This window comes from Apaloderma vittatum, unplaced genomic scaffold (assembly GCF_000703405.1).
Source record: "Apaloderma vittatum isolate BGI_N311 unplaced genomic scaffold, ASM70340v1 scaffold18383, whole genome shotgun sequence".
NCBI classification, from domain to species: Eukaryota; Metazoa; Chordata; class Aves; order Trogoniformes; family Trogonidae; genus Apaloderma; species Apaloderma vittatum.
Genome location: NW_009710010.1, coordinates 21,926 through 28,808, shown reverse-complemented (window position 1 = coordinate 28,808; position 6,883 = coordinate 21,926).

The window sequence follows — 6,883 nt, the reverse complement described above, 5'->3', positions numbered from 1 at the left end:
CTGTGCGTGGGTGCCACTGCCCAGCAGCGCAGAAGCTGGGCTCAGGCAGAGCTCGCCAGTGGCTGCTCTGCGCACACCATGGCACCATAGTGCAGCAACTGCAACATTTCCATGTAAAAACTGTATATCGCATTTATTTTGTTTCCTTCTGAGCAAATGACATAGTTTCCATGTACATGCTGTTTAAGCAAATATTAACAACTCTTTTGAAAAGATGTGTGTGTGTGTGTGTGCGTGTGTGTATGGAGTCTTGACTCACAATACATGTTAGTAGTACTCTTTTTCATAACATGCATCTTAAAAATTAAGAAACTTTTATTATTCCTTTCACACTTTAATTAAAAGGCATAGAAAATAAAAGAATACAACTGCCCAAGCCAAAATGAATTAAACTTTTCTTTTTAAAAAAATATAAACCAACTTAACTTCTAGTTCTATATATTTCATTCAAGCCTAATTAATAGTGTTGCCAAGGCAATAGGTGTGTTCTGTTAACAATGAACATTAAGGAATGAACTATACTGTTGATGACTAATAGCCAATGTTTTCCATGTAGATTCATGAATTTAGTTCACTCAATGCCAAGAGGTGTAAAATAAAAAAAGCAGGGGGATGGGACAGAGGGAAGCACGAAAAACAGGATTTCAGAAGAAGCCTTATTAATACTCGATAAGGGGACAACAGCTTCTTTGCCACTTGACTGCTGTCACCATGGTGTCATGGGGAGGAAGAACCTACTAAAAGACCTGTAGAAAAGACAAATGCTAGCTAGTTACTCTCAAAAGGCAACATGCTTAACCACACACGTGTTCAGAGCAGTCACGCTGCAACCAGAAGCATGTTAAGGAAAAAGTTCCAGAAATCATACAGAGTGATCTAGTCTATCGTGCCAAACACTGGCTATCCAGTTATTGATGACCAAGAGGCAAAACCAGATATACTGACACTGGATAAAAATTTAAGAAAGTGAACTTTTGCAGCATAATCAGTATCACAAACTTGGATTAATCACAAAAAGAGAAAAGACCAGATTGCATCGCTTCTACTCAGTAATACCTAGAATAAAGTCTCAGACATATTAAAAACTGAAATAAAATTGAAGACACCTTTCAATACCTCTTTCCCCTGTATAGTTAAGGGTACATACACATAATGTGTCATTTGTATTGGTTATTACTGAGCTTTTCTCCATAACAAACGACCTCCCATTTTTCACCTGAAAAAAATTTTCTGGTACTCATACCATGTGCATGTGCATAATCATGCTGTTGGCTAAAGTGTGTTAATGCATCTAGGAAATCTGCATCTTAGAAATCACTGAATTCATCTTTTGATAACAAAGACAACACACTGGAGACAGCAGGAAAGCTATGACTGTCATGTACAAGAGAGACAGAGAACTCGCTGAACGGCCTGAAGAATTCCTTCACCATGAGGGTGCGAGCGCAGGGATGCACTCTATCCGATAGCATCTGCTACACACAAGAGACGACAGCGTGCTGTCCCAGTTCACTCTAAAAGTGTATCTTCAGCATAAAAACGATTTACAAGTCCTTTAATATATTTGTAGAAATATGATTTTGAGATTAATTTTCATAATAGTAAGTATTTTGAGAGGCAACTTTATTTTTCTAATTAGCAGAAATAAATCAGTTTTCTAAAAAATGCCAAGCAGTAATACATTTGCAATTATGAGAGAAGAGTAGTCCTGTCTTGGGCTACTTAATATTGAAATCCAAGAAAAATTACTCCACATACTGCTTTCCGTAATTTATTCTTCTGACTATGACAACAAAAAAACAATACCAAAGACAATCCCTAGTCTATCGAACTATACTGTGTGGCTGTGGTTCAGTTATTTATATGTTCAAAAGATGAAAAAGACATCAACTGTCAGCTTGGAACTAACTCTGAATATTAAAGAGTTTTACAGGACACTAAGTTGAAGAGACATGTCTCTTCAATGGTTTAATCCATTTAAATAAAAAAAAAGAGATTGCTACCTTATTGATTTGTTTATTACTCCACTGATCTTTATAGATATACATTACAAGTAATAATTAATTAGTCCTGTCTCATAGCATTTTCTTTCCAAAACTCTATTAGGTAAAGAAACCCCTCCAAAAGTACTTTATTGATATACCAACAATCTATAATACGCTGCATAAATGCTACTTTGAGATGAATAACTCTGAACCAATTTCAATTTGTATTCCACGTCCCACTGCCTCTACCACGTCCCTTTATAAAAGTTACCACAGAGCAACTTGTGCTCCTTCAGAACAAGTTAAATTTTTTTTAAATTGCAAATTACTCGCAGCACACAAAATTAGCTATTTGATAATCATGCAGTTATGCATGAGTTGAATAAACACAGTTTTACAAATGTAATGACCTGCCAATCATCTTACAATCAAAACCAAAGCATACACAACATATATTGGTGTAAGAATTGTATTTCAACTCCAAACCCACTACACGCACTGAAACAATGGGCTGTTTTAGTCAACATTACTGGCATTACCTCTTTCCATTAACATATAAGACAATCTGTTGTTTAAGAAACTTTAATAGATTTAGTTGAAAGTCACCGCTTCTTCTGCCCTATCCCCTTCTCTTATTTTTTCTAGCAACCTTCTAAAAATGTATATGACCGACTTGAGAGGAAAAGATTGTGTCTGACAGATGGCATCATACACTCTAATAAAATCATAAATTTAAGACACTCATATTTATATATTTAAGGATCACATAAGCATTGCGCACCACAGCATCACTTTTGCACTTTTTTGCTCATCGTTTCTTTGAGATTTGCTCTTGTGACACCACAAGAGAGGTGTAACCCTGAAATGGCAACAGTCCACAAAAACCAAACAGCACTCCCAGAAGCACTAGTAGCAAACACACCAATCCAAATGGGGACTGGATCAGGGATGCTGCCATAAAACCATGGAGCTCCGACCATCAGTTTGTTAAGAGAAGCCTAATCTCTTTAGAAGCCTTCACTGTGATCATAAGAATTAGAAAGGAGAAGGAACAATCTGTCAACCAGATCAGTGTGTATCAGAAGCAACTTCAGCAGCATGGGGGGTTGAAAACTGTACTGAGAACCTACAGGAACGCCTACCAAGCTAACGATGTGATTTAGTCAGATCTAGGTGAGCTCCACAGCCACCTGCATGCCAATTAATGTGAAAAATATTTAGCCAGATAAATTTGCCCAATGAATACGTAGGAACAAACACTGGACATGCAATAGGCATTAAAAAAAATGGACAAGATTCCTTCCAGAACATGAATTAGAACAGCTACAGCCTTCTGTTTTACATCTACTCTGTTTCAAGCCACTGGGAACAAGGTTGTGTTCAGATTCAGCAGCAGAAACTTATCTAGGTAAGTACTGGCAAGACCTGGCACACACGCACAGCTTCCTTTCACCTGCAAGCAAAAAAGACAACATTTCCACCTTCCACATATCTGGGTACTTCACTGCTCTAAGCTTTTCCTCCCACAGATAGACATTTTCAAGCATCACTTAACTCTGCTGTCTCCTACTGACAAAGGCACAGGATTTTGTTACAAAAAATACGAAAGCAAACATTCCATTAGGCTACAAGGCTTGGACTGAAGCTCTTTTGTTCTCCTGGGCTAGTTAAAACTGTCCACAGTACTTTGTGTCAATACACAACGTTTTCTTAAGAACTGGCCTGGACTCAACAGCTGCAGAACAGACATGACAGCACTACAGAGCCTATAGAGACCAAGTGTTTTCTTTAAAAGAAAACTACCTGAAACATGATATCACAGGCTACACCGACAAGTGGTATTACAAAAGTCAGAGAAGCCTCTTTCTCCTGCAGTTTGCTCAAGATAAGTAGCTACAAAAAGCAAGTCTCTTCACAAGGAAAACTAATCTGGGAACATGCATCACACAGACCAACCCTTTGCTGAGGCAAAGCAGAAAGTTCGGGGCAAATGAGGTAAATCAGCTGATGGGCTGAGAAAACAATTCCCTGTGCCTGTAAAGCAGCAAGGACTTCCCTCATTTCCCTTCTCCAGCTTTGTCATAAACAATATGCAGTGCATCACTAGGTAACAGCCTTCCACCCACGCATTTGCATTGCAGGCATATGCTCAGGATATATTTTCATAGTACGGCTCGTTACTAAACACAGCCTTCTTCTTCCCATCTTATTTTCTAAATAGGCTATTACCACTTTCCAAAGCAAAACAGCACTATATTTTCCATTCTAACAGCCAATTGTCACCCAAATGATTTTGTTAGCACCTCAAATTACATTCTCTGGTCAGGTGACCAGCTGTAAAATAATGTAAATATTTGCAAGATGTAAGTGATTTTTGCCTCCCAGTGATTCACTCAGCCCTACCTGTGCATATTCCAACCAGCATAGATGAAACAAACCTGAATAACCAGGAAAAATGAAGCTCATTTTTCTATCACCTTGAGACAGAATCACAAATTCTTCCACATTGTAAGCCCCTTGAAGCTCCTAGCTGCAAAGGTTTTATTTCTCTGAAACAATACTGAACGGGCAAATGCCGTGAAGATGCAGGCTTCTCAAGATGCCTCTCAAAATATACGGAGATTAAGTTTGGCTTAAGCGTTTGTCCTGGTTATAACGAAAAGGTCTTCCCATTTCGAGCAGCGGTAGTCAGTGACCACTACCCATCATTAGCTCTTTGTTTCAGTTGCAGGAACCTTTTCTGCCCTGTGGACAACTGCCTCTCCACCAAGTCCCCGCTCCCCACTGCCTGCCTGGAGCCAACCGTAGTAGCTGTTTTTCTACACATATCCACCCCAGCACTACAGCACCAAACACAGAGGGTCCAGGTTTGATTTCCATTCCACCTTTTGTTTCACATGAATGACAATGGCATTTCTGAAATTACTTTAGCAATTTCCATGACAAGAATGATTGCTGACTGTAATTACCCATTAGCAGATATTAAAAGGGAATCAGGAATCTGTAAACATCCAGTAGAATAATTGAAGGAGATTAGTAGGTGAATTATGAATCTCAGGCAAAAATAATCTCCAGTCTAGAGGACTCCACAACCAGTTCAGTCTAGGAAATGAACGCTAGCAATCCGAATGTACACCACAGGATATACCATTCCCATTCAAGACAACACTTCTTCCATTTAGACTTTACTTCCGAATGCTAGCCTGCAGTCACCTTAGCTTTTTCTACTCATACAAAAATATCAGATGCATTTTTAAGGACCTATCTGCTAGCAGTGGTAAATATTACTTGCACAGGTAAGTTTCTTTACAAAGGCATTTTTTTAATGTATTTTGAAGGTTTTCATGTGAAATTTCACCTTTCTTAATTACATTTAATTTCTGATGAGCTCCTGCAATACAGAAAATTCTTATTTATATTTACCTTCTACTTTCTTACAAAAAGTGAGCACACTGACTTCTACGTATCATCACTCAAAACTATATTTTCATAGAAAAACAAATCAATGCAAAAAAGCAGATTTAAAAATAAAAATAAAAAAATCGAGAGGCAGAAGGAATCCCACCATGTGTAAAATACAGCACTACACCACCTAGGCTGTGCCCTGTGGAACACTGAGAGCTATGGCAATGGTAAATACACTGCACAGAAAGCATTGAAACAGAACTTTCTAATTTACACTCTTATTTCATTCTTATTTCTTCTCCTGATATTCGTTCTACAATGGCCTTTAAAATAGGAATAAGAAGCTGTGTAATGTGAAAGCGTTTTTTCAGTCACTAGATGTGAAATAACAGGGGCTGTCGTTTCACAAACACCTGAGCCCAACAGCCGGCTCAGACCACCCTAAGGAGAAGGTGTCACCCTCTGGGCCCCCTGCTCTGCGCCTGCCTGCCCAGGCACACCCTTGCTACAGAACATGCTTTGAGGAAAAAAACTACAGTCACAGCAAGAAATCTCTATGCTCCTGATCCAGGTAGGACAGAGAAATGGTGACAGAAGATGGTTCAGGAAATGAAAGATTTGTAATTTAAGACTAGCTCACAAACCAAGTGAGTAAAAAAGAAAGAAGAATCCGTATAACCAAACTGGTGCCACAGAATTACATGGGAGGGTCTACTACTGCTATAAGGTAGGTTATTCCCGTTCGGTCCCCATGTGTTGCCTGACCTAGTCGAGAGGTGGCGTCCCTGGCGGCAGGGAGGCTGGATTAAATGATCTCTAAGGTCCCTTCCAGCTTAGGCCATTCTATGATTCTGTGATTGTGCAAACACATAATTGTTCAACTAACAAATCTATTAAGCCTTACAATTAACGGCTGGGTCTGGCTCAGCAGCGCAGGGAGGAGGCAAGTCCTTTTATAATAGTGCCATATCACACCGGAAGGGAACTGAGCTGTGCTTTGCATCTTTCAGAATCCAAGATGTGCAATTATTCTATTATTCCCAGACTCCCTGTGACATCTTATAGATAGATTTTCTGACTTCAGCTGGTTTAAAATTGAACTTATTGCTATGAAAGTCAATATTCCAGTTACACTTTAAGTTTTCAGTGGCCTATTTAAAATTCATGTCTTTGAACACAGCGGCCTCAGAAGTCAAGACAGCTTAATTATATCATAAATAGAATGCTTGTGCCGTTATTTAAAGGAGTAAAACTTGCAATATTAAGCTATATAACCTGCAGAAAAAAACCCATGAAGCAGAATATTTAACTTGAACGCTGTGGGAACAGAGTTTCAAGCTGAGATAGGAATAGGGATGGAGTGTGTGTGTGCAAGTCTCAATAAATTCTACCAGAATATTCCCAATTTTTACAAAAAATAAAAATCCCTGATACTTTCAGAAGATTTTTTGTAAGAAAAAAAAAAAGTATTACACTAGGTAATACTGAGTCTA